Source organism: Hemitrygon akajei, unplaced genomic scaffold (assembly GCF_048418815.1).
Source record: "Hemitrygon akajei unplaced genomic scaffold, sHemAka1.3 Scf000128, whole genome shotgun sequence".
Taxonomy (NCBI): Eukaryota; Metazoa; Chordata; class Chondrichthyes; order Myliobatiformes; family Dasyatidae; genus Hemitrygon; species Hemitrygon akajei.
In genome coordinates, this window is record NW_027332014.1 from 1,090,007 (window position 1) to 1,117,831 (window position 27,825).

A 27,825-nucleotide genomic window follows, 5' to 3' on the forward strand; every position below is an offset into this window, starting at 1 on the left:
CGGAATTTGCTCTGGGTCAGGACGTAAATGTATTAGAACAGGAACTGAGAATCTGCAGCATTCTGTATGTCGTTTCTGTGATTTAACGGGGTTCAGTAACAGAATAAGCAACACTCTTTGAAATCGTTTGATAGATATAAAATATTACTTGTGTTACCCACAACAATATGAAGCTACCGGTAATGCTGAAGAGCAAAACGATAGATTTCCGTCGGTTCTTCATCTCCCGGTCCTGCTCATTCTCTGCACTCTTTTGTCTGCGGAGCGCACTGCGGGCTTGACTAGCCGCTAGAATCCGGTTGACAGTCAAAATATTGAACAACAAAATCAGAAAAAATGGGATATAAGGTGTACAAATGCGGTGAAGAATCACAAACTCAGCTCATGAGAGTGAGTTTCTATAGCTCGGTGTAAGAACACAATAGCAGGGAACACTATTAATTATTACCTTATGTTCTGATGCAAATTCCCAGGGAACACTCTCCAAACAGGCCAGCACACTCACTGTTCCGATAACCACAACCGCCGTTCTCTCTGTGCAATATTTTATTTTCAGCTTGTCACAGCAAATAGCCACAAATCGACCGACGGTGAAAGCGACAGTCAGACAGACAGAGGTCGCTTTTCTCGCAAAAATCAACCAGAAAAGGAGTTTACACACAGGAGTTATGATCAGGAATGACTGGGGAAATAATACCAAGGAGTCCACCTCAGCAGCGGATCGGAGATAACGACCAGGATATCGGCCACTGCCATTCCCACCAGGTAGCGAGTGACACATTTGGAGAGACCGCACTTTCCCCGATACAGGCTTGCAATCGTCATCAAATTCGCTGGAACAGAGGCAGAGAAAAGCGAGAACAGAAAATACAGAGCAGCAACTAATTCAGCAGTTTGAGGGGATCCTGCAATATTTCCAGTTCATTGTCGCATTTAGTGAAAGTGTCAAGAGAGGGCGCATGTCATCCAGAGACAGAAAAGGATTTTGCCCTGTAAAATGAAGTCAAAATGATTCCTATATTAATTCCTAAATTTGAAGCGGCAGAGGAAAACTAAAGCCGGGTTATCACCCTCCTAAGAGTCTTTTTTTTACCCCTGCCTTCGCGTCACGTTGGATGAAATTAGTAAATCCGGACGCTGATTGCACACACACACACACACACACACACACACACACACACACACACACACACGCGCACACGCGCACACGCACACACACACACACACACACACACACACACACACACACACACACACACACACACAGACACACACACACACACACACACACACACACACACACACACACACACACACACACACACCAGCAGAGTTACGAAACAGAGAACAAGGTCGGTGACAACGGTGAAATGACCATGTTACTGTTGAAGAAACTGAAGAAAATCTGCAGAAATGCAACGTCCAAGGCAACACCCAATGAGAACAGGAACATCTCTGCTGAAGATTGTGTGCGTGATGTTGCTGATGTAAGAGAATTTTCTGAGCATGTCAAAGCTGCCTGAGGTCAGACGAAAGTTGTGAAGAAATATTTCAGGCTGCCAAGTAATGGGCAGTCTGGTTAAATAATTCATCCTCTACCTGTCTGTCTCTGCTACAGTGTGAGAACGTAAGGTTCATACACTTTTACAAATTTCGTCCATAAATCTGGTACTGAATCATCTTTTGTGATTATCTTCATGTTTTCTTTAATTTACATTTTACACAATTATATTAATCAATGCACCCATGCACACACCCCAAACATGTTATCCCCAAGTACGTGAGCACCCCATATCCACGTTTTTGTGGGTGTATCTGGGTGTTCAGGCGGGTTGGTTGTGATCTTGGTATTTCTACGGATGTGGTGGTCTCCTCATGGATTTTGAGATGCCTGGGGTTTTTGGTGTCAAGGCAGCCATCTCGTGTTTGAAACCATCCTGTGCCTGGATCATCCAATGTGTGGGTTGAGGTGTACATGCATTTTGGGGTACGCTCTTATTTAGAGATCTGGGCGAAGATTTGGGGGTTCACGCGGATTTTCGTGATCTGTGCATATTCAGGTGTGTACTGTTCAGTATGAGGGTAAACAGGGCTTTGTGATGAGAAGCAAATTTCAGTGTGTCTGCCGATCTGTAAACAATTTTGGGGCATTTGTCAGGATTTTTTAATGCCGAGTCAGACATTTTCTGAACTGGTTGAAATGATTCCTGCTCTGAAATAATCCATTATGCATTTGGAAGTGTCAGCGTGTATTAGGTGCGCACTGATTTGGGGATTGCGCCGATTTATGGGGATGTTTTCGGAATTCTGGGATCACACAGAGTTTTGGTGTCTGCGGATTTGGAGTTCTGACTTGTCCAAATTTTGCATCATTTACAGATACTTTCATAATAGATATACTTTTAATGTTCAGCAGTATTCCTCTTACTTTAAGGTGGCGGCAGCAATTTGGTGATCTGTTTGAAGTGATCCTTGCTCTGGGAAAATCTAATGTGCATGTGCGCATGTCAACGGGCTTGTGGTCAGACTGAAATTGGGATTGCGCCGGTACAGGGGTGCGAGGGTGAATATGTGGCTCCACGCAGATTTGCTGTACAACCATACTTTTGTGTAGTGGTTGATCTCCAAATGAATTTTAGGGTATATGTGAATTTTTAATGTCGAGACAGTCATTTTCTGAATTCTTTAAAATGATTCTCATTCTGAGATTATGCATTGGGGTGTGTCAGAGAGATTAGGGTGCGCGCCGATTTGGGGATAGAGCAGATTCAGGACGTCACCTACAAATTTGCGAAACACAATAATTTACGAAGCCATCATGTGTACTACTCGAAATGATTATTTTCTGGGATATTTAAAACGCATTTGAGGTTCCCAGCGGGTTTGATGCACAGGTGGATTTTGGGTGTGTTCTTTCTTGAGGATGTGTGCGTATTTGGGGTGCACATGGGTTTGAGATGCGAACATAATTGGAAATTGCGCAGACTTAAGTGTTTCTTCTCCGATAAAGGGATGCAAACTGATTGGGGGTTTGTGCATCTACATTCCCTCCGCCGAACAGGCGGTATCTCCAAGTAGTCACCCATTTTAATTCCACTTCCCATTCCCATTCCGATATGTCCATTCATGAGTTCCTCCACTGTCACGATAAGGCCACACTTGGGTGCGAGGAACAACAGCTCATAATCCGTTTGGTTAGCTTCCAACTTGATGGCATGAACATTGATTTCTCAAACCTCTCCTTCACCATTTCCACCCCTTTGTCCCTCTCACTTAATATCTCCTTGCCCGCCATAGCCTCCCTATGGTCCAGCTCCCCTTACACCATTTGTTTTTCATTCTTCCATAGCTTTCTGTCTCTTTCAGCAATCAACTTCCTAGCACTTTGCTTCATCCTTCCACCTCGAAGTTTCACCTATCGTCTGGGGTTTCTCTTTTCCCTCACACCATCTTTCAAATCTACTCCTCTGCTTTTTTTCCCTCCAGTCCTGCTGAGGGGCTTCGGCCCGAAACGTCGACTGCTTTCTTTTCCATAAATGCTGCCTGGCCTGAGAAGTTTCTCCAGCACTTGGACTAAACACCACCCCCCCCCACCCGTTTTGTTAGGTATTCGGTTATATGGGGCAGTAATGTACAGCATACAAGACTGCATATAACTTTGATCCAGCTAATCGCATTCAGCCGACTCAAGGAGTTGGGTAAATCTCCAGTTGAATTCTATGCACAGGAGAGGAAGTTAAAATATGGGTGTCTTAGGAATGCATTCCTGTGAATGACCGGGACACGCTGTTATATTATCACACTGGTCAGTGTTAAGGCTCCAAATACAACAACATTATCATCATGGTCAACGATGGTCAAATTCATGTGCACCCTCATACTCAGCAGCAGTATGCACGTATCTCGAAAAAGCGTGTGAGTCTCAAAATCTGCGCACTTCCCCAAGTAAGGAAGCACATTTGATGACCCAGACGAAGAATCATTTCAAACACAAAATGGCTGCATTGACGCTAAAAGCCCCACGCATCCCAAAGGTCGTGAGCATATCACCAAATCCACCGACACACACAGATCAACCCAAAGCCTTGTGAACTCGCAGATACACCCAAAGAAATGTGGCGACTCCATATTCGCCGACACACCCCCAGATATGCTATCCCCAAATACGAGCGCATCCCCATATTCAAGAACAAACCCCAAAATCCGTGTGCATCCATGTGCACCTCAAGACTCTGTGCAACCCATTTTCGCTGACACGCCTAATTTCTGCAGCGCGCACCCTAAACCCACTGAGACCCCCACATGTCCATGGGATTTTCCAAAGCAAGATACATTCGAAACAGTTGGGAAATTGGCAGACTCGACGTTAACAATCCGCACGCAACACATTCGGGTGCAAATCCTGATCGGCCAACACACCCACATCTATGTGTATCTCCAAATACGTGTGCACGGTCATGTTTGAGACTAAATTTCGAGTGATGTCTGAGTTTTTTCCTGAAATCTCACCGGTAGTTCTTTTCTCGCATTCCCTTCAAACTTGCAGCAATTTCTAAAAGCACAGCGCAGTACCTTTAAATGTAAATTTAAAGTATGTTACAGCATTGATTAAGAATTAGACCAATAGTCTGTAAAGTTGCCCAGCGCTCCGGACTTTCGGAATTTACATTAGCAGAGTCTTTGCACTGATAAATCAAAACTGCCCGCCATGAATCCACAAAAGATGTGCACTTCACCAAATCAGTGCGCACTCCAAACACACTGACACCCCACATACATAATAGATAATTTCAAAGCAGAATTCATGTCCAACAGTTCAGAAAATGGTTGTTTTGACATTTAAAATTCGCACAACTCGAAATTACGATTACAACTGTTGATTATTAAGCAAAGAGCCCCCGGAATATATGAACATCACAACATCTAATTACGTCCCCTAATTAACTACAGATCCCTAAATTGGCGCGTATCCCCAAATCCTTGTGCATATTTGCCGCCAAACCCTAAGTCTACGCACACCTGAAATCAGTGCTCAACTGAGGAGTTAACTTTATTTGAAGACTCAACTTTAAATCAGTGCGCATTCCCAAATCCAAACTCACACCATAGCAGTGTGCACTCCTTATTCTCCGACACTGTCCAATATCTGCGCGACCCAATTCAGTGCGCACCCAGGGACTCTTGGGAATAATGCACAAGGTGCAAAATCAGTTCATCCCCCAGAGAAGGAAGGAGTCAAAGGGGGGAAAGGGGCCACAGTGGTTGACAAAGGAAGTCAGAGTTTGCATAGCATTAAAAAAAAAGGAAGTATGACAGAGCTAAAGTGAGTGGGAGGACAGATGATTGGGAAGTTTTTAAGGAACAACAGAACTTAACTAAAAAGGCAATACGAGGAGAGAAAATGAGGTACGAACGCAAGCTAGCCAGGAATATAAAGGAAGATAGCAAAAGCTTTTTTAGGTATGTGAAGAGAAAGAAGATAGTTAAGAACAATGTTTGGCCCTTGAAGAATGAATTGTGTGAAATTGCTATGGGAAACACAGAAACGGCAGAATAATTTAATGAGTATTTTAGATCTGTTTTCACTAAGGAAGACACAAGCAGTCTCCCAGATGTATGGATGGGCCAAGGACATAGAGTAACAGAGGAAATGAAAATGATTGACATTAGGAAGGAAACGGTGATGAGAAGACTGATGGGACTGAAGGCTGAAAAATCCCCAGGTCCAGATGGTCTGCATCCTAGGGTACTAAAGGAGCTGGCCCTGGAAATTGCGTTTGTATTGGTAATCATTTTCCAATGTTCCTTAGATTCAGGATCAGTTCCTGAGGATTGGAGAATGGCTAATGTTATCCCACTTTTTAAGAAAGGAGGGAGGAAGAAAACAGAAAACTATCGACCTGTCAGCCTGACATCGGTGGTGGGGAACATGCTAGAGTCCATTATTAAGGATGAAATAGTGTCATATCTAGATAGCAGTGATTGGATTGGGCCGAGCCAGCATGGATTTACCAAGGGTAAATCATGCTTGACTAATCTGTTGGAGTTTTCCGAGGATGTAACCAGGAAGTTAGACGGGGGAGATGCAGTGCATGTAGTGTACCTCGATTTTCAGCAGGCATTTGATAAGTTCCCACATAGGAGATTGCAGGGTAAAATCAAAGCTCATGGCATCGGGGGGAAGACATTGACATGGATAGAAAACTGGTTGTCAGATAGAAAGCAAACGGTAGCGGTAACTGGGTATTTCTCGGAATGGCAGGTGGTGACTTGTGGGGTGTCACAGGGCTCGGGATTGGGACCACAGCTGTTTACAATTTACGTCAACGATTTAGATGAAGGCATTGAGAATAACATCAGCAAATTTGCTGATGATACTAAGCTGGGTTACAGTGTGACATGTGATGAGAATGTTAGGAGAATTCAGGGTGACTTGGGTAGGCTGGATGAGTGGGCAGATACTTGGCAGATGAGGTTTAATGTGAATAGGTGTGAGGTTATCCACTTTGGGAGTAAGAACAGGAAGGCAGATTATTATCTGAATGGTGTAGAGTTAGGTAAGGGAGAAGAGATACCAAGAGATCTAGGAGTCCTAGTTCATCAGTCACTGAAGGTGAATGAGCAAGTGCAGCAGGCAGTGCAGAAGGCTAATGGAATGTTGGCCTTTATTATCAAGGGAATTGAGTACAAGAGCAAGGAGCAAATGCTCTTGCATTTGTACAGATCCCTGGTGAGACCACACCCGGAGTATTGTGTACAGTTTTGGTCTCCAGGGTTAAGGAAGGACATCCTGGCTGTAGAGGAAGTGCAGCGTAGATTCACGAGGTTAATTCCTGGGATGTCTGGACTGTATTACGCAGAGAGATTAGAGAGACTGGGCTTGTACACGCTGGAATTAAGGAGATTGAGAGGGGATCTGATTGCAACATATAAGATTATTAAGGGATTGGACAAGATAGAGGCAGGAAATATGTTCCAGATGCTGGGAGAGTCCAGCTCCAGACAGCATGTTTTGAGAATAAGGGGTAGGTCATTTAGGACAGAGTTAAGGCAAAACTTCTTCTCGCAGAGAGTTGTGGGGGTCTGGAATGCACTGCCTCGGAAGGTAGTGGAGCCCAATTCTCTGGATGCTTTCAAGAAGGAGCTAGATAGGTATCTTATGGATAGGGGAATCAAGGGATATGGGGACAAGGCAGGAACAGGGTATTGATAGTAGATGATCATCCATGATCTCAAAATGGCGGTGCAGGCTCGAAGGGCCGAATGCTCTACTTCTGCACCTATTGTTTATTGTCTATTGTCCATAAATCCGCTAACATCCAAACTTGCAGTTTAGAGTCCTTTCAAAAATTCAGAAAGTGGATGCCACGACTTTAGAATCTGCACACAGCTCAAAATTCATGTGCAACTTCAGATCCGCCAACACGCCCAAATCTTTATCTCACCCCAAATCTATGTTTCCATGTACACAAACTCAAATCCATTTACAATTCAAATATGTGCACCACCTCACTAGGAGCGCACCCCAAAATCCATGCGAATATCATACCCTGGGAGAAACCCACCCGCACATTAGATTATCCCAGAGGAAGTATCATTTAAAATACTTCATGTCAAGAATCAAATTAACTTCATTATTCACGTGATCTAAATGAAACAACTTTGAGAATCGGCACACCTCCAAACCGCAGACACCCAAAATGAGTGAGAAATCCGTGTGCATCTCCAAATGCAAATGCATCCCCACAACTTCAAAACACGTTAATTAGATTATCGCAAAATAATAATTTTAGACGTTCACAAGATGACAAAATCTGTGTACAAAGCCCCGGGTGTCAGCGTGTTAGGGCTGCGCATAGATTTGGTGATGCGCACCAATTTGACGATGCACATGGATTTGGTGATGTGCGCTGATGGGCTACACATAGATTTGTGTGAGTTGGCGGATCAAAATTTGCGTCTGGCTGCCTTTTTCTCAATTGTTTTTATTGACTGTTGCTCCGGGAAAATCTGATTTACCCGTGGTGGAGTCCGCAGGTTTAGGGTGCGCACTGAATTGGCGATTGCGCAATTTTACTTTCTGTCGTCGAATATGGGTTGCACACCTGTGGTTCATATGGATCTGCGGTTGTGCATGGATTTCGGAGCGTTCTCTAATAAAGGGTTGCAAACTGATTTAGGGGATCGCTCCGATATAGGGGTGCGCACCTTTTTGGCGATAGCAGATTTTGGGTAGTTGGCGAGTCTCCAAGTTTTTGTGAATGCATATCGATTTGGTGACGTACTTAGAGTCTTGGGATACGTGGTGCTTTTTACTGTTAAGACAGCCATTTTGTGTTTGCATTGATTATTCGTCTGGATCATCTCATATGCCTGTAGGATTGTCAGCGGATTTGAGACGCTCTCGTATATGGGATGTGCGCAGATTTGGGGGTGCGGACGGAATTTAGTGATCTGAGTACAGTTCGGGGTGTAGTCCTGAATATGGGGCTGCACACGGATTTGCGTTGATACGCAGATTTGGGTGTGTCACCGATCTGCAAAAGGATTTTGGCGCACATGTGGCTTCCTAACCTCGAGACGGTCATCTTAAGAATTGATTGAAATGCTTGCTGGCATCCATCATGCATCTGGGGTGTCAGCCGTTTTGGGGTGCGCACCGATTTTGGGATTGCGCAGATTTAGGGCTGCTTCGGCGAACAGATTTAGTGAAAACAGCGGATTTGGGGGTACATACAGATCTCTTTAGGAGAGTTTCGGCGAATACGTGTGCACTATGATTTGGAACCACATACGTATTTGATGGTGCTTTCTGACTGGGAGGTTGCACAATCAATATGGATGCACTGGTACTTAGACGTCAGTGTGGATTTGGAGTGGATTCAGAGAGTAGAATGTGGGTGTGAGTTGCATGGTGTGGCGGGAGCTCTGGACATTAGTTCATTCATTTTCTTACTGCCAGCATTTATACTCTTTCAACTTGATTTATTATGTTAAGCAGCTGTTTTGTCATTGAGATCTTCGAATGCATCTCCCCACCTCATTCAGACTATACAGTCCCCTGAGGATTGGGGATGAGGACAGGTTTAGGTGCATGTCGGCGCATATGGGTGCACATAAATTTGTTGGTGTCGGTCGATTTGGGGTTGTGCTGAAGCTCAAAGTCATTTCATTTATAGTGCCTTTAAATACCTGCACTATGTTCTCGCGATTTCTTTGAGGTGAATGCTGCCACTCTAAAGTGACTGTTCCTTTGGGAAAATCAAATTCCCATGTGTGTGTCAACAGGTTTGGTGGTGTACACGATCTTAGAGTGCTCCCGGATTTGGGGGTGTCTTTGGATTTCGGATCCTGATAAACATCAAGGTTGTTTCATTGACAGGTACATTATTAATAAATACACTTTCATTTTTCTACTCTGCTCTTGCTGTGATTTTTAATTTGGAGGTTGTTACTTTGCGAGCTATTTGAAATTATTTCTCCTCTCTGATAACCTAATCTGTAAGTGAGAGGTGTTGTCGGATTCGGAGTGCGCACCCATTTGGGTGAGCATACGGAATTGGGAGTGCTCGTGGATTTTTGGATGTCGGAGGAATTGGGTTAATGCCAAAATTAAAATTGTTTCGTTTATAGATACTCGGATAAATAATGCACTTTAACGTTGAGTTTTGTTCTTGCTATTTTTAATGTGGATTAATGTGTTTATATTGTCCAGATTTTATTTTTATTACTTCCGAAATCATGTTTATATCATATGAAATTTCATCAAAACGTGCTCATCCATTGCACATTCTGACAGCCAATCATTTCACTTTAAAATCTGTTCTGTATTGAATAGCTGCGTATGCCAGGAGGAGCTCAGCAGATCAGGCAGCATCTGTGGAAAAACGTAAACAGTCGGCGTTTTGGGCCGAGATTCTTCACTGTGAAATGGTTTCTGAAGAAATCACTTACCCAGAATTCGGTATACATTGATCTGTTGTAATGCGATGTACAGTGTCAAAAAACAAAACCTTATCTTCCAACCAGTTTTCTAATTCACCTCAACACCCCAGGTGTCTTTATTTTTTTGCAGAAATAACATCACCTCTATTGAATGCTTATAGACAAATTATGTCAGGAGTGGGATTCGAACCCACGACCCCAGATGGAGACCAGAACACTCCATTTTGTTGGAAATACTTTCATTCCTTGAGTGTGGCGCCTTAGAGCACTCGGCCATCCGGACAACTTTTGAGTTGTGTTTCATAACGGAATGAATGTCCGATTTGTAAGCAAAGTCATATACAGACAAACACGCATTTCGCCCTGCATATCGGAAATGAAGGCGAGAGGTTAGGCAGCTTCTGTGGAGAGTGAAGCTGTAAAACAATTACAAATCGAAGACTCGTGGGACGCGTCTCTGCAAGAACTGGGAAGGACTTTTGCTGAGATGGATGAGAACGCTTGGAAGACTTATCGCTTTCACATTTAGGGAAGCGGAGAAATAAACGTTTCTAGACAGGAGTGAATCTGAAAACATTGGGTGGGATTTGATCGTGACAACAGAAACTGAACACAGGAGGTTCAATTGTACCGTGCAACGCTGCTTTACAGATGGATGTTGGTAAGTAGACTATAAGGCCCAGTTATCTGATGATTATGGAAGGAAGCCAAATCGAGATAAGGTTCACAAGAACATAAGACATCGTGCAGAAAGACGGTTCGGTCTCCTGGGTTTGCTTCATCATTCCGTCATGGATGAGTTATTACAGTCAGAATGTTGTTCAGGCTTGTCGGCCAATGTTTAATCTGACGGAGAGGAAACAGAAGCAGGGTGTTTTGAACGTTAGAGCAGATGCCTTTCTGAGAGATAAGACGCTTTAGAGAACGTAATTCGCTCAGGTTCTCTGATCCAGTGGTAACGGCACTGAACACATTAAAGTAAGGCAGGGACAAGCGGGGCAGCCATCGTCGAAGTAAAAGGCTCCTCGCAGGATGTGGAAGGCGGGGAGACGTCCAGAGTTCCTGATGACGACACCTGCGGGAAGTGCACACAGCTGCATTGTGTAACAATCCGCCTTAAGGTGTTCGAGTTGAATCTGGATATACTCCGGTTCATTCAGAGTCATGGGCGTGATGGACCAGGACATATAGAGTGGTGGGACAGTCAGCTTAAATCAGAGGAATGTTTGATATAGACTGTAATTTCCCAGAGCTCGGATGGCAGCACGGTATTACAGGACTGTTTGCTGCCGGCTGTGATTTTCCAGAACTAGGATGTTGCCGCTTTCTCGCAGGACTGTTTGATGCCGGCTGTAATTGCCCGGACTTCGGATGCTGTCGCTGTCTCGAAGGATTGATAGTATAAACTGTAATTCCATCGTCGTAGTTTGTTTGTTTGTTTGTTTGTTTGTTTTTTTGAACGTTTAGATAGATAGATAGATAGATACTTTATTCATCCCCATGGGGAAATTCAACTTTTTTTCCAATGTCCCATACACTTGTTGTAGCAAAACTAATTACATACAATACTTAACTCAGTAAAAAATATGATATGCATCTAAATCACTATCTCAAAAAGCATTAATAATAGCTTTTAAAAAGTTCTTAAGTCCTGGCGGTAGAATTGTAAAGCCTAATGGCGCTACTTTCTGTTATCAAAATCTTTGCACATCCTGCTAACGTTTTCACTCGCTCACACATTCCACCAAAACAACTACGCGTTACTGTCACTAAATCAGCAGCAGCCATTTTAGTACCTAACGCATGTCATCATATTCCTACCAAAACAGCATTTTTTTCTTGTACTCTTTCCCTGTTTCATTAACTTAATCAACTCAGATAATGGAATAGGAGTCAAATTTGAAGCTTATGTTAATGTCAATAGTTTCTAGGTTAATTCAGTTTCAATTAGTTGTAATAGATTCTAAGCCTTGGTCTAGAAAAATGAATAGGGGGATAAGGCTGATGAAGAAAGAGGTTTTTACGGCTGTTTTAACATAGGTTGAGGATCAGGTATGATCGAGGTGTGTTTTGGTAGGGAGTATAGATGAAATTAAGGGATATAGGAGGATTAGGAAGATTAGTAAAAATGATGTGTTGAAGATTAATGAGTTCATAGCTTTAGCTTGGAGTTGCACCAAAAGTTTTTGGTTCCTAAGACCAATAGATGACTATTATCTTTCTAAAGCTTTAAGAAAACCATGGATTTGAACCATCGGTGGGGGAAGTTAGCAGTTTCCCTTGTCCCAGACCTTTATTTGGTAATTAAAAAGAGTTTAACTTTTATTTTTAGAACCACAATCTAATGTTTTTATTAAACTATAATTACAAGATGTTCAACCTAGAATTAGTTCTGGTTTGGAGATAAGGAGGAGTGTTGGAATTAGATGGAGATATATTAATAGATGTTCTCGTGTACGGGAGGGATTTATAAAGGGTATATGAGGGAGGGAGAGGGCCTCGTTGTGTTATAATAAGTATATATAGGAAGTAGGAAGCGGTTAGTAGGACGCCAAACCCAGTAATGATAATAGTTCATTGGGATCATTTAAAAAGGGAGTAAATAATAAGAAGTTCTCCTATTAGGTTTGGAGAGGGGGTAGAGCTAGGTTTGCCAGGTTAGTGAGGAATCATGAGGTTGCTATTAGTGGAAGGATAATTTGTAAACCTCGGGTGAGAAGAAGGGAGCGTCCAGGCTAAAGTGCTACACAGCTCTGTGAAAGAATGCGTGGGGCAGAGCAAGGTTAGAAACGGGTTTCTCACCAGGATCACCACCCTCACATCCTCCTTAATGGTGAATGAATCTGGAGAGGATGCTTCCGAAGGTGGGAGTCTCTAACGTTGGAGGGTACAATCTCAGAAATGAGTGCGTCAATTTAGAACTGAGTTGAGGAGGATTGTTTTCAGCAAGAAAGCAGTGACTCGGTGGAATTATTTGCCGCAGGCAGCTGTAGAAGCCAAATCTTTAATTATATTTAAGACAGATGTTGATATATTCCTGATTGGTCAGGGTATGAAGGGATATGGTCGGGGGCTGTGAGCGCTGCCGAAGACTGGGACTGAAAGGAGAAATGGATCAGCCATGCTGAAATGGTGGAGCAGGCTTGATGGGCTAATACTGCTGTTATGTCTTATGGCATTTTAGTAATGTACTCTATATTCTGAAATTTACCACTACCTCTAGCACTCCTGATCTGCCTCCAATTCAACACCTCTCACGCGACGTTCCAATGTCGCCCTTCCCAACATCCTTTGCTCCCATCAGGTTTATAAACTCACTTTCCACTCCATTTTGGCGTATACAGCACTGACAAATGTTTTAGCCTCTCTGGCTCTATGCGCAGCACTGTAATTCCATGCAGAGTTTACCGTGGATCTTCTGCAAAACCTGATGCCTCTGAAACTTCCAATAAACAGTGTGCTTTGCTCAACGGCTGCTTATTTGAATTTGTGTTTACCACAGGACGTTATCAGAATACGAACGATGGAGAGGTAACATCTGTTGAAATGCACAGACGCATATTAAAAATAAACTGATGGCAGCAAGGCTGAGGTGACAGAAGATGATGGGACTGGGTAATGGAATCAATTTTCTATAGTCTGACACCTCATCGAGAAATTTCTATTACCAAACCATTCCCGTTAACCCTGCCTTCAAAACGTCTGCTTTGCAAATACCTCTTGAGACACAACCACCTGTTTACTACAATAAGCAACCAAAGTGAACTGCTAAATTATCTGACCTTCCCTGTTGTTGAAAGGCTCTGTCTTTAAACTTATTCACTCGTCAATATCCGTTTTGAAACATCGGAAACCCGGCCTGTCCAGAAGCCATTCCTCTCCTTGTGATTGTCAGGTTTCAGTGATAATTTGAAGTTTAATCAACCAATGTAACAATTACGTCAGCTCATTGACCATTTGCCCAGTTTCCTACTTGAACTGTATGAAGTGTGCAATCTTGCGCCGATTTTGGATTTAAGAAAGGCCTGTCACTTGATTGTTTGAATATATGAATACTTTGCCAAACATTATCCTGTAAACTGTTTTGCTTGAAAACTCCGCTGATTTGCAATTGAACATGGACGTTATCTACATAGACGGCCATTTAATGTAAACACATCTATTCTTCAGCTCTTCTCTGAATTTCCTTTGTGTCAGTGTATTGATACAAGTGTTAGTGCACATACTCAGAATTTGCAACAATTGCTGTAGTATATATACCGAGGAACTCAAATATCTGTCTTGATAAGAATAGTTTTGTGCTTGTCATTTCAGGGAATGAGCAACATAGGGCATCCAAAATAATATTAAATTAGCGGATATTGCAAACAAAAAAATCATCACTTTTCTACCTCGGCATACTTCTGATTATCACATTTCTTCCGAAGCCCTCTGCGGACTCTATTTGCCTTAATAATATGCCCTACTGTTAACACATTGAACACTAGGATTAAGCCGATTGGTAGCAACGGTGTTAAAATGCTATACAGTAATTCGATTCCTTTCCGTACTAGTGAAATAACGTATTCATATGTGAATGCGCAACACCATGGTTGTACACCACCAAACCTGCTGACACCCACGTATACACATTTGTTTTTCCCAAAAGAAGAGTCACTTTAGTGTGACAGCATTCACCTTAACGAAATCGCGAGAAAATAGTGCTGCTATTATTGAAGACTCTATAAATGAAATGACTTTGAGATTGACCACAACCCCAAATCAACCGACACCAACAAATTAATGTGCACCCATATGCGCCGACACCTACCTAAACCTGATCTCATCCCCAATCGTCAGGCACCCATGTGCACCCCAAATTCATACTGACGTCCTGTGCACCCATATTGGTTGATACATTCCTAAGCTTGTGCAACCTCCCAATCAGAAAGCACCATCAAATACGTATGTGTTTCCAAATCCACCGATCACTGTGCACACGTCCTCGCGGAAACTCTCCTAAAGAGTCCAGATCTGTATGTACCCCCAAATCCGCTATTTTCACAAAATCTGTTCGCATCGCAAATCAGTTGCCACCCATATATGCCGAAGCAGCCCTAAATCTGCGCAAACCCAAAATTGGTGCGCTCCCCAAACCCGCTGACACCCCAGATGCATAATGGATTGTCCCAGACAAGCAAACATTTCAATCAATTCAGAAAATGACCGTCTCCAGGTTAGAAAGCCAAAATCCTTTTGCAGATCGGCGAAACACCCAAATCTGCGTGTCAACCCAAATCCGTGTGCAGCCCACATTGAAGACTACACTCTTAATATCTGATCACTAAAATCCGTCCGCACCCCCAAATCTGCGCACATCCTCAAATACGAGAGCACCCCACGGGCATATTAGATGACCCAAACACAAAATGGCTGTCTTAACAGAAAAAACCACTACGTAACCCAAAATCCCAACGTCCGTCACCAAATCGATATGCACTCACAAAAATGTGGGGACTCACATATTCGCTAACTACCCCAAATTTGCTATCCCCAAAAAGGTGCGCACCCCGATATCGGAGCACTCCCCTAAAACAGTTTGCAACCCTTTATTAGAGAACGCTCCTAAATCCATTCACAACCCCAGATCCTTATGAACCACAAGACCTTGTACAACCCATATTTGACGACAAAAAATAAAATTGCGCAATCGCCAATTCAGTGCGAACCCGAAACCCACGGACTCCGCCACTTGTACATCAGATTTTCCCGGAGCAACAATCAATAAAAGCAATTGAGAAAATGGCAGCCTCGACATTAATAATCCGCACGGAAATTTTGATCCGTCAACTCACCAAATCTATGTGTATCCCATGATCGAAAAGGCAACCCAAATCAGCGAATATCACCAAATCCATGTGCATCGTCAAATTGGTGCGCATCACCAAATCCATGCGCAGCCCAAACACGCTGAAACCCCCACATTCATTTGTGGGGCTCGTTGTACACAGATTTTGTCATCTTGTGAATGTCTGAAATTATTATGTTGAGATAATCAAATTAGCGGGTGTGTGTCCACGGTTTTGAAGTTGTGGGGATCTATTTGCATTTGGAGTTGCACACGGATTTCTCACGTATTTGGGGTGTCTGCGGGTTGGAGCTGTGCCGAAGCTCAAAGTTGTTTCATTTAGATCACGTGAATAATAAATTTAATTAGAAATTTGACATGGAGTATTTTAAATGTCTCTCCTCTGGGATAATCTAATGTGCAAGTGTGTTTCTCCGCGGGTATGATATTCACATGAATTTTAGGGTAGGCTCCTAGTTGAGGTGGTGCACTTATTTGAGGTGTACATGGATTTGGGATTGTGTACATGTAAACACGGATATGGGCTGAGATAAAGATTTGGGCGTGTTGGTGGATCAGAAGTTGCACATGAATTTTGGGCTGTGTGCGGGTTTTAATATCAAGACATCTATTTTCTGAATTCTTGAAAGGATTTTAAACTGCATGTCAGGATGTTAGCGTTTTTGGGGTGCGCACTGAATTGAGTCGTACAGATATTGGGCAGTGTCTGAGAATAAGGGGTGCACACTGCTATGGTGTGAGTTTGGATTTTGGGAATGCGCACGGATTTAAAGTTGAATCCTCAAATAAAGGGGTGACCATTGAATTCGGGTGTTCGTAGATTTCAGGGTTGGCATTTAGGTATTTTGGGGTGCGTGCGGATTTTAAATATCGAAACAGCCATTTTCTGAACTGTTGGACATGAATTCTGCTTTGGAATAATCTATTTTGTATGTGGTGTGTCACCGTATTTGGAGTGCGCACTGATTTGCTGATGTGCACATCTTTTGTGGATCATGGCGGGCAGTTTTGATTTATCAGTGCAAAGACTCTGCTAAAGTAAATTCCGAAAGTCCGGAGCGCTGGGCAACTTTACAGAGTATTGGTCTAATTCTTTATCAAAATTTTAAAATACTTTAAATTCACATTTAACGGTACTGCGCTGAGCTTTTAGAATTTGCTGCAAGTTTGAAGGGAATGCGAGAAAAGAACCACCGGTGAGATTTAAGGAAGAAACTCAGACATCACTCGAAATTTAATCTGAAACATGGCCGTGCACACGTATTTGGGGATTCACTTAAGATCTGGCTTCCCATAATGGAAATTATTCAGTTAAACTATCACAGACACACATACTATCCGTGTGCAATGTCATCCCTGAAGGATTTTCGTCTGGGTTGTTAACAATAAAAGCCATTAAAGCAAGTTCTAGCACTTGTGTACACATTAATTTTGGCAGATTGTTCATAATACTTTCTATCTGTACTCATACTCCATCCATATCTATAGAACAGATTCGACAAACCACTCTTCTTCCTGAACTAATCGCCATCCGTCAGGAAATATCCATAAATATGAACATTGCATTCGCATGACCCTATTGCCCTCTCTTGATTTTAATTTAAGATGAGAATGAATGGTTCTTTCCTTTGTTGTACTACTGTCACCGGGCACTCATGAGTTTCACCCCGATAAGTTCAATTCTCAACGAGCGTGACAGCACTGTTAACTCTTTCAATCACGACGTTACAGCCCTGTAATAACAATTTCAAACTGACTAGTGGAATTTGACTGACAGTTGTATCTTTCTTACTGTCATCCAGATGAATTGGAGTATGCTTAGGTAAAGGATCATTGTATTAAAAGCCAGAACATAAGTAAAATATTTAACTGTCCAAATAATCGATAATGACCTTGGGATGTTAGATATCTCGTTTCGTCGGGGTAAATATTCGATTTGCAAATGTCACTGGCGTCAGTCTGTCATTTTTGGAGTTACAAAGCTGATACGGTTTTACTGGTGGCAGCGACCTCGAAAGAGAATGTCTCGGAGAGGCCTGGGTCTCAATCGAATGTGCAGTTGCAAGATCTGTTTTAAGATCTGATTCTGCCTTGTTCTGGTTTCTCTTCCCATGGGACGCCTACCCTCACGAGTTCCATAAGTGGGTACGCATTGGTGTCACTGCCAGCGATGTGATCTCTGCAAGAAGCTGATAGGTGAAGCCTGGTGGCGGGAATGGTAAAGGTCTGCAGAGGGAGGAATCTAATACGCGAAGGGAACGGACGTTAGGAAAAAAACGAAGGAGGAAGGGGCCAAGTAGCAAGTGATGAATGTGAGAACAGAAAATAGCTGAGAGTATGGAACAGACAAAAAGGTGTTTTTTTTTATTATTTAAGAAGATTTAAACTTTTTTCAGTGTGGTCATCCCTCGAAGTTCGATTGCATTGAAGTAGCAAATGAAGAACACAAGGAATGCTGGAGATGCTGGAAATGAAAGCGGCACAGACAAAATGGTAGATGGACACAGCAGATTAGGCAGCATCTATGGAAATAAATAAACAGTTAAAGTTTAGGATGAAGTCCCTTATTTAAGGGCGTGCCTGCCAGCCTATGACTGAAGTTGGGTAATATTCACAAGGATTCCAGTATGCCGAATCTACTGATATGTTACAAACATAAATATCTTCATTTGTAGAGGTACTGGGACAGTCACAAACACCCAGTGACGTCCATCATGTTCATTTTCACGAGTAGACTTAGACCCAAGCAAGAAAATCTGATGAAGAACAGACTTACATTTCTTAGGCCGCCATCACTCAACTGTTCTGTCCATATTTAGGCCAGGAATAGGGGTCTAGTTATATGAATACTTGAATACCATGCATACTCGACTCTAGCATTGATAAACAGTTCATCCACAGATTCCGGTGAATAAAGTGAGTTTGTAAATGATCGGAAGATTTTAAAAAAAGATCCAGCAATATGAGAAACTGGGATGAGCTGTTGGCATTTGAAAAGGTATCCCATTTACTGCAAACGAGATGCTGCAGTTTAAGCAATTGGTCTGATCGGATTAAATGTTTTGGGTCTGCTCTTTCGATCTCAGTGATTTTCAAAATCTGCCACGTCGGGAATGTAACTGAGATGGCGTCATCTGTTTGCTCCCATTTCTAGAATCCAATGGTAGTAGTTGTGAACCATTGTCCCAGGAGAGATCATAAAGGATATAAACTGCATGGACGAAAACATTCAATCAAAAAGAATGCCTGTAACGCAAACGGACCCGCTAATTGCGTGAAAAGAAAATGCTTGAAGCGTATTACCGTGTCGAGAAAATATTTTATGCCTTCATTGCCCTGATTGGCGTTCCAGGTAAGCGAATCCAAGAACACAACAACTCTGTAAGTGAGACTGTTTTTTTTTTTTGCTTACTATATCGGCGACCTGCATCCAAAGCCCCGTGTGGTGATAATCCTTTGCTCATTTACACAGTTTTCCTCCCGTAGTTTGCCTATTACTTGCAGCAACGTGACTGAGAAAACTCTATGAAACGTACGGTAAAGCCGTAAATGTAAGCAGCCTTCACGGACACTATCTAGGTTGGTGTGCCAGCGCTGAGCAAAGGGGTCACATCGGAAGGCTATACTAAGATGGTTTCAGTTGGTTTTGTTCGCTTACAGGGCACATAATAGCAGGACATGTCACAGCGGAAAAAAAATGAATTGTACTCATTGCAACAGTAGTCCTGTAATGAATACGTTTTCTCCTGAACAAAGGAATTGCTTTGTCTGCCCTCTGAACGTCTTCTTGCTTCCCTTCGGTGTCCAGTTGTTTTGATTAAACGCTCTGTACGGGGCAAAAATGGAAAACCGTTTGGTTTGTCCAATCTTTCTGCGACCATTTCACCCTTAACTTTACTTGTTGGTATCCAAAGTCACGGGTACTCTCAGTATCCACTCTTCCGGTGCAAAGGCTTTGGTTTGATTTCGTTGATTAAATATATCAGCCACTTTTCTTGTAAAGGTATTTATTGTAATCTATAATGCCTCTTAACTCTGTTTCTCCAGTGAATTTATTGGCGATTACAGTCCTGTCACAGAGGAAGTGTGGTTTGTCCACCTGCACCACTCGCTACTTGGTGGCCATGGCAACGGCAGATCTGATGGTCATTATCACGGAGGTAATTTTGTATCGGATCAGCAATCATTATTTCCCAGTGAGTGTCCTGAACATTACTCCCGTGGGGAGTGTTAGAGTTGTCCTGACTCGTGCAGTCGTGGACTATTCTGTATGGTTCACTGTCGCTTTCACATTTGATCGCTTTATCGCCATTTGTTGCCACAAGCTGAAAGCAAAATATTGCACCGGGAAAACAGCAGCCGTGGTTCTGACAGCAGTTGGCGTGTTGTTCTGTTTGAAAAATATTCCCTTCTACTTCACGCTTGAACCGGGAGAAATTATTGACAACGTACCGTGGTACATTGTTATAAAAGTAAGTTACTACACTGCTCCGGGATGGATTGGATTTGACTGGTTTGGTACGGTATTAACTCCTTTACTGCCTTTCGCTGCAATTCTGCTGCTCAACGCTCTGTCTATCAGACACATCTTAGTGGCCAGTCGGGTCCGTAAGTGGCTGAGGGGTCAGAGCAAAGGGGAGAGTCGCAGTGACCCAGAGATGGAGAGCAGGAGGAGATCAGTGGTTTTACTCTTCACTCTCTCCGGCAGCTTCATCTTCCTGTGGCTGACAGCTGTTTTACAATTCCTCTATTATCAAATAACAGGAACAGGAGGCGAGTGGAATGATTCTGAATATATATTTTATAAAGTCGCTTTTTTGCTGAGAACTTTAAGCTGCTGCACCAACACATTTATTTACGTGGCGACTCAGTCCAAGTTCAGGGAGCAAGTGAAAAATCCCGTTACCTCAGTTTTTGAGTTCATTAAGAAAATCAGCTATTGAGCGAAGTCCGGAGACCACTGCAACGTTTTGCGTTCAGTCTCCCGTTACTGAAATCCCTGCTAAAATCGAAAAGACTACATTTTTGCATATTTAATCAGGGAGCAGTTCCCAAATGCCGATCCGATGAGAACATGTACTTGCAAAAAACAGTTGCTACAACCAAATTCCCAGATTGATCGCTGTCAATTGTTCCTCCCTCTCAATACGTAGGCATTTCCCTGATACGCAATGTCTGGCTGTCACATGTTTACTTACCAACCACTGATATCGATCTCCGAAGCTACACCAATAGTGATGCAAACCTCCCGTAATTCCATGGAAGCAGTCGTTAGATTTATCAAATCTATGGCATTGATAGTGACGACAGAGACTACAGAGGTGCGTCAACATCTAACAACGATGCGTTTGAATGCAGACGGAGATACTGAATGCTGACTCATACCGATTGGAAACACTATCTGGTGGCAGGCCGGCGTTCCTTTCAAAGAAAGATTTATTTGCTTCAGTGTTTAACCAAATGTGGTTTCTTGTAATGTAAGAAAACTCTCTGCAACAGTTGCGTTGAGGCCTGTACACATCTTGCATAACTTTGTGGAGACCATATTCTATTGTTTCTGCTGTCCGGCAATTGAAGCCATGCCTACCCAGTCCTTCTTGAAATGACTAGCTAAATGTGCTAGCAAGGAATCTGCTGAAACTAAGCTGACCTTGTCCATTTGCAGCGTATTATGAGACTGCGGATGTGAGCTCAACATATCCAGATTTCCTTTCATAGAGATGTTCTTCTCGTTTAATGAAATATCCAACAATCACCAGCTCGCATTTCATCTTTGTGATTGCATGCTGCATCTACACGTTAACAGAATAATACATGCCAATTGCCTACTGTCTCTAACATAATAACTGATTTTGCGTCTTTCCGGAATATCCGACCACATTCAGACACTCTCATGTTGATTCCAGCTTAAAATTACCGATTGAATGATCCTCGATTTAAATTCCCGCTGTGCTGCAATTTTGACTCTCAACCAAATCACTAATACAAATTTGAAAGTTGGAACGGAGGCGCTGGAACAGATGACGCTAACCGGTGTTGAACTATCGACAACTGATCGAGATTTGGCAATTCTCTGCGGGAGTTTTGAATAATTCAACAGTTGTACTTTATTGTTTCTATATAAAGATAACCGGAATTGTGGTTACCCCAGGGCAACAAATAAAATCCAGAATTGTATTGTTCCTATTGTACGAATACTGACTCCGAATACCTCTCCAAACCCCAGACGCTGAAATAGGGCACCGTCCGTTGGCTGAACGATTCTTTCTTTTGACTACAAGTAGCGGAATGTGCCCCCTTGTTAGATTATTGCCATTTGAAAGCATAAATGGGTGTGTGACGAGTGAAATCCAAGCTCCTTCTTGACGCTTCCCCACAATACAGTGGGCATATTCGGTTTTTACTATGGTTAAAAAATATAAAGTCCTGATCCAACATTAAGTGGTCCCGACCTATTTCTATAATATACACGGAGGAGTTTGTTCAGGTGAATTCCCGAATGTGACAACATGTGTGGTTGTATCTATCTATTTCCTGCACTGTCCACCTGATATCTAATATGGAAAATGGTGGTTCTCTAAATTTAACTTTGTTAATCCTTGGTACATAATTGAAACACAAACCGCATACTTCGTATGTTGAGCAGTTTATCGCGGGGTGACTGATAATTCGTGGCATGGGTTAGAAGGAGCCAATTTCAGAAAACCTGGCACTTTTATTTTTTCAACATTGTCCACTCCTGCATCTACACACTTAGTCCAGCGGTCGTTGATTATACGAATCTTGGACCTCCAGAAAGTGCCCACACATGGGTGATTGATAAGTCCGTGGCCTATGGTTCATAGGGATCAGCTATACAGCTCTTTTGACATGCACATGCAGCTCAACCTTTGAGTGATTATGCAGAAAGGTTGAAGTTAATAACATCTCCTGCTAACTTGGGCCACGAACTTATCAATCACCCCGATGACTTAATGACTGATGAGTTCTTAACTTCAAACTTTCTGCATAATCACTCAATGAGCTGCACTACATGTGCATGTAACGAGAGTTGTATAAAAAATCTCCTTCTATCTTCGGCCACGAATTTAGCAATCACCCCTCGTGTTAAGAACTTTGTCAATAATTCAGTTTGGCGTATCCCCAAGGTTTCTGAATTATGGAGCATTTCCGAAAGTGCAGTCGCTTGTTGCGGACCTAGCTTTAAGCTCCTCCCATATCGTCATAACCTCAATTTACAATTTATTTCAGCCACAGAACGGTTGCTGAGGCCAAATAATTGGCGTTTTTAAGCGGAGGTTTATAGAAGTGTAATTCACAGGGACATCGAAGTTTATATAGAGAAGGCAAGAAAAACCCTGCTGGGTGGAAAATACATCAACTATCATCAGCATGTGCTCTGGTCACGTTGCCGCACTAATATTCCAGATGCAATTGAAAAAGTTCTCATGAGTAAACTCCTAAAATTGCTGCACACAGCGGTCAGTCACTGAAACGTTGAAAGATTACATGTTTAATCCGCTCTGATTCCCCTTTCCATGTATCCTGGACTCGGGAATATCTGTTGTGAATCGAGTTGCTTCCTCACTTGAGATTCCCTTGCAATTAAACTGATTTCCAAGCCCCCTGTGTTCCCGAAGTTAATCGCTGACTGTCATCTACACCCCAGGGCGTTGCGGAACATTAACCAGGTCCCTCTGCTTTTAAGATCTTCGGACGTGTCCACCTTATTATCAAAGGGAATATTCACATTTCGGTTCCTAACCGAACTATCTCCCTCTGATTTTTTCAGAGCCGGGCGTTCACTTTTCATGTTTCCACTTCACAGTCTCTCCATCATAACATGTCCACATTCTCTTATTGTGAAGATTTATCTTAAGCCTTCCTCTTCTGCCTATGTTTGCGTTCCCCTGTTCAGTTTCCACGTACGTGAGCAGTCTATCCATATAAAAAGTAACATTATTGTAAGCACACATACTCGATTTCTCCCTGATAATTTTAACTAAACATCGGTCGGAATACAAAAATAAGTACATTTGTAAACGCGTTTCCTACTTTCGTATGGTGCCAGAGTTCCCGCTGAAGCAAAATAAGAATTGTCTCTGCGAATGTAATCACGAGTTCCCTCTTCGGGATATGGCTATCCTCCTCCCCTCTGTGTTCGTAAAATGCATTTTCCGATTGGGATCCAAACATTATGAAATACAAAGTTCCTGAAAGTAAATTTTCACGCCGGCTGCATTTGACGGTGCTCGGAACGTAAGCAACACATTTCTGAAAACATGATAGACCACTGGAACACCTTGAAATACTAATCATGACGTATTGTGCTGGTGGCAAATCCACGTCAATGTGATGGGACGGTGTGGATGCAGATTCATTCTATGTCCGACCCGGGAATTTGCGATGGGACGGTGTGGAGGGAGATTCAATCTGTGTCTGACCACGGCAATGAAAGATGGGACGGTTTGGATGGAGATCCATTCTCTGTCTGACCCCGGGCTTTTGTGATGGGACGGTGAGGAGGGTGATTCACTCTATGTCTGACCCCGGGAACGTGTGATGGAACGGTTTGGATGGAGGTTCACTCTGTGTCTGACCCCAGGAGTGTGTGATGGGACGGTGGGGAGGGAGATTCACTCTGTGTCTGACCCCGGAAGTTTGTGATGGGACGGTGTGGTTGGAGATTCACTCTGTGTCTGACCCCGGGAGTGTGTGATAGGACGGTGAGGGGGGAGATTCACTCTGTGTCTGACTCCGGGGACGTGTGATGGGACGGTTTGGATGCAGATTCAATCTGTGTCTGACCCCGGGAGTGTGTGATGGGACCGTGAGGAGGGAGATTTACTCTTTGTCTGACCCCGGGAGTTTGTCATGGAAAGGTGTGGATGCAGATTCTCTCTATGTCTGACACCTGGGATTATTGATGGGATGGTGTGGAAGGAAATTCACTCTGTGTCTGACCCCGGGCAATGTGTGATGGGACGGTGTGGATGCAGGTTCACTCAGTGTCTGACCCAGGGCTTTTGTGATGGGACGGTGTGGAGGGAGATTCACTCTGTGTCTGACCCCGGGCTTTTGTGATGGGACGGTGAGGAGGGAGATTCACTCTCTCTCTGACCCCGGCAATGTGTGATGGGACGGTTTGGATGGAGGTTCACTCAGTGTCTGACCCCGGGAGTTTAAGATGTGACGGTGTGGGTGGAGATTCACTCTGTGTATTACCCCGGGAATGTGTGATGGGACGGTTTGGATGGAGATTCACTCTGTGACTGACCCCGGGCTTTTGTGATGGGACGGTGAAGAGGGAGATTCACTCTGTGTCTGACCCCGGGATCGTGTGATGGGACGGTTTGGATGGAGGTTCACTCTGAGTCTGAACCCGGGAGTGTGTGATGGGACGGTGAATAGGGAGATTCACTCTGTGTCTGACGCCGGGCTTTTGTGATGGGACGGTGTGGATGGCGATTCACTCTGTGTCTGACCCCGGGAGTGTGTGATGGGACGGTGAGGAGGATGATTCAATCTGTTTCTGACCGCGGGAACGTGTGATGGGACGGTTGGATGGAGATTCACTTTGTGTCTGACCCCTGGCTTTTGTGATGGGACGGTGTGGAGGGAGATTCAATCTGTGTCTGACCACGGCAATGTGAGATGGGACGGTTTGGATGGAGATTCACTCTGTGTCTGACCCCGGGCTTTTGTGAATGGACGGTGAGGAGGGAGATTCAATCTGTTTATGACCGCGGGAACGTGTGATGGGACGGTTTGGATGGAGGTTCACTCCGAGTCTGACCCCGGGAGTGTGTGATGGGACGGTGAAGAGGGAGATTCACTCTGTGTCTGACCCCGGGCTTTTGTGATGGGACGGTGAGGAGGGTGATTCACTCTCTGCCTGACCCCGGGAACGTGTGATGGAACGGTTTGGATGGAGGTTCACTCTGTGTCTGACCCCGGGAGTGTGTGATAGGACGGTGAGGGGGGAGATTCACTCTGTGTCTGTCTCGCGAGACGTGTGATGGGACGGTTTGGATGGAGATTCACTCTGTGTCTGACCCCGGGAGTGTGTGATGGGACCGTGAGGAGGGAGATTCACTCTTTGTCTGACCCCGGGAGTTTGTAATGGAAAGGTGTGGAGGGAGGTTCACTTTGTGTCTGACACCTGGAATTTTTGATGGGATGGTGTGGAAGGAAATTCACTCTGTGTCTGACCCCGGGCAATGTGTGATGGGACGGTGTGGATGCAGGTTCACTCAGTGTCTGACCCAGGGCTTTTGTGATGGGACCGTGTGGAGGGAGATTCACTATGTGTCTGACCCCGGGATTTTGTGATGGGACGGTGAGGAGGGAGATTCACTCTGTGTATTACCCCGGCAATGTGTGATGGGACGGTTTGGATGGAGATTCACTCTGTGACTGACCCCGGGCTTTTGTGATGGGACGGTGAAGAGGGAGATTCACTCTGTGTCTGACCCCGGGCTTTTGTGATGGGACGGTGAAGAGGGAGATTCACTCTGTGTCTGACCCCGGGCTTTTGTGATGGGACGGTGAAGAGGGAGATTCACTCTGTGACTGACCCCGGGCTTTTGTGATGGGACGGTGAAGAGGGAGATTCACTCTGTGTCTGACCCCGGGCTTTTGTGATGGGACGGTGAAGAGGGAGATTCACTCTGTGTCTGACCCCGGGAGTGTGTGATGGGACGGTTTGGATGCAGATTCACTCTGTGTCTGACCCCGGGAGTGTGTGATGGGACGGTTTGGATGCAGATTCACTCTGTGTCTGACCCCGGGAGTGTGTGATGGGACCGTGAGGAGTGAGATTTACTCTTTGTCTGACCCCGTGAGTTTGTCATGGAAAAGTGTGGATGCAGATTCTCTCTATGTCTGACCCCTGGAATTTTTGATGGGATGGAGTGTAAGGATATTCACTCTGTGTCTGATCCCGGGCAATGTGTGATGGGACTGTTTGGATGCAGGTTCACTCAGTGTCTGACCCAGGTCTTTTGTGATGGGACGGTGTTGAGGGAGATTCACTCTGTGTCAGACACCGGAAGTTTGTGATGGGACGGTGTGGATGGAGATTCACTCTGTGTCTGACCCGGGGAGTGTGTGATGGAACGGTGAGGAGGGAGTTTCACTCTGTTTCACACCCCGGGAGTTTGTGATGGATTGGTGTGGATGCAGATTCACTCTAAGTCTGACCCCGGCAATTTGTGATGGGACGGTGAAGAGGGAGATTCACTCTGTGTCTGAGACCGGGCTTTTGTGATGGGACGGTGAGGAGGGAGATTTACTCTTTGTCTGTCCCCGGGAGTTTGTCATGGAAAGGTGTGGATGCAGATTCTCTCTATGTCTGACCCCTGGAATTTGTGATGGGATGGTGTGGAAGGAGATTCACTCATGTTTCTGACCACGGCAATGTGTGATGGGACGGTTTGGATGGAGGTTCACTCAGTGTCTGACCCAGGTCTTTTGTGATTGGACGGTGTTGAGGGAGATTTACTCTGTGTCAGACACCGGAAGTTTGTGATGGGACGGTTTAGATGGAGATTCACTCTGTGGCTGACCCCGGGCTTTTGTGATGGGACGGTGAGGAGGGAGATTCACTCTCTTTCTGACCCTGGGATCGTGTGATGGGACGGTTGGATGGAGATTCTCTCTGTGTCTGACACCAGGCTTTTGTGATGGGACGGTGAGGAGGGCGATTCACTCTGTGTCTGACCCCGGGCTTTTGTGATGGGACGGTGAGGAGGGAGATTCACTCTCTGTCTGACCCCGGGAACGTGTGATGGGACGGTTCGATGGAGATTCTCTCTGTGTCTGACACCTGGCTTTTGTGATGGGACGGTGAGGAGGGCGATTCACTCTGTGTTTGACCCCGAGTGTGTATGTTGGGACTGTGAGGATGGAGATTCACTCTGCGTCTGACCCCGGGACCCTGTGATGGGACGGTTTGGATGGAGTTTCACTCTGTGTCAGACCCCGGGAGTGAGTGATGGGACGGTGAGGAGGGAGTTTCACACTGTTTCACA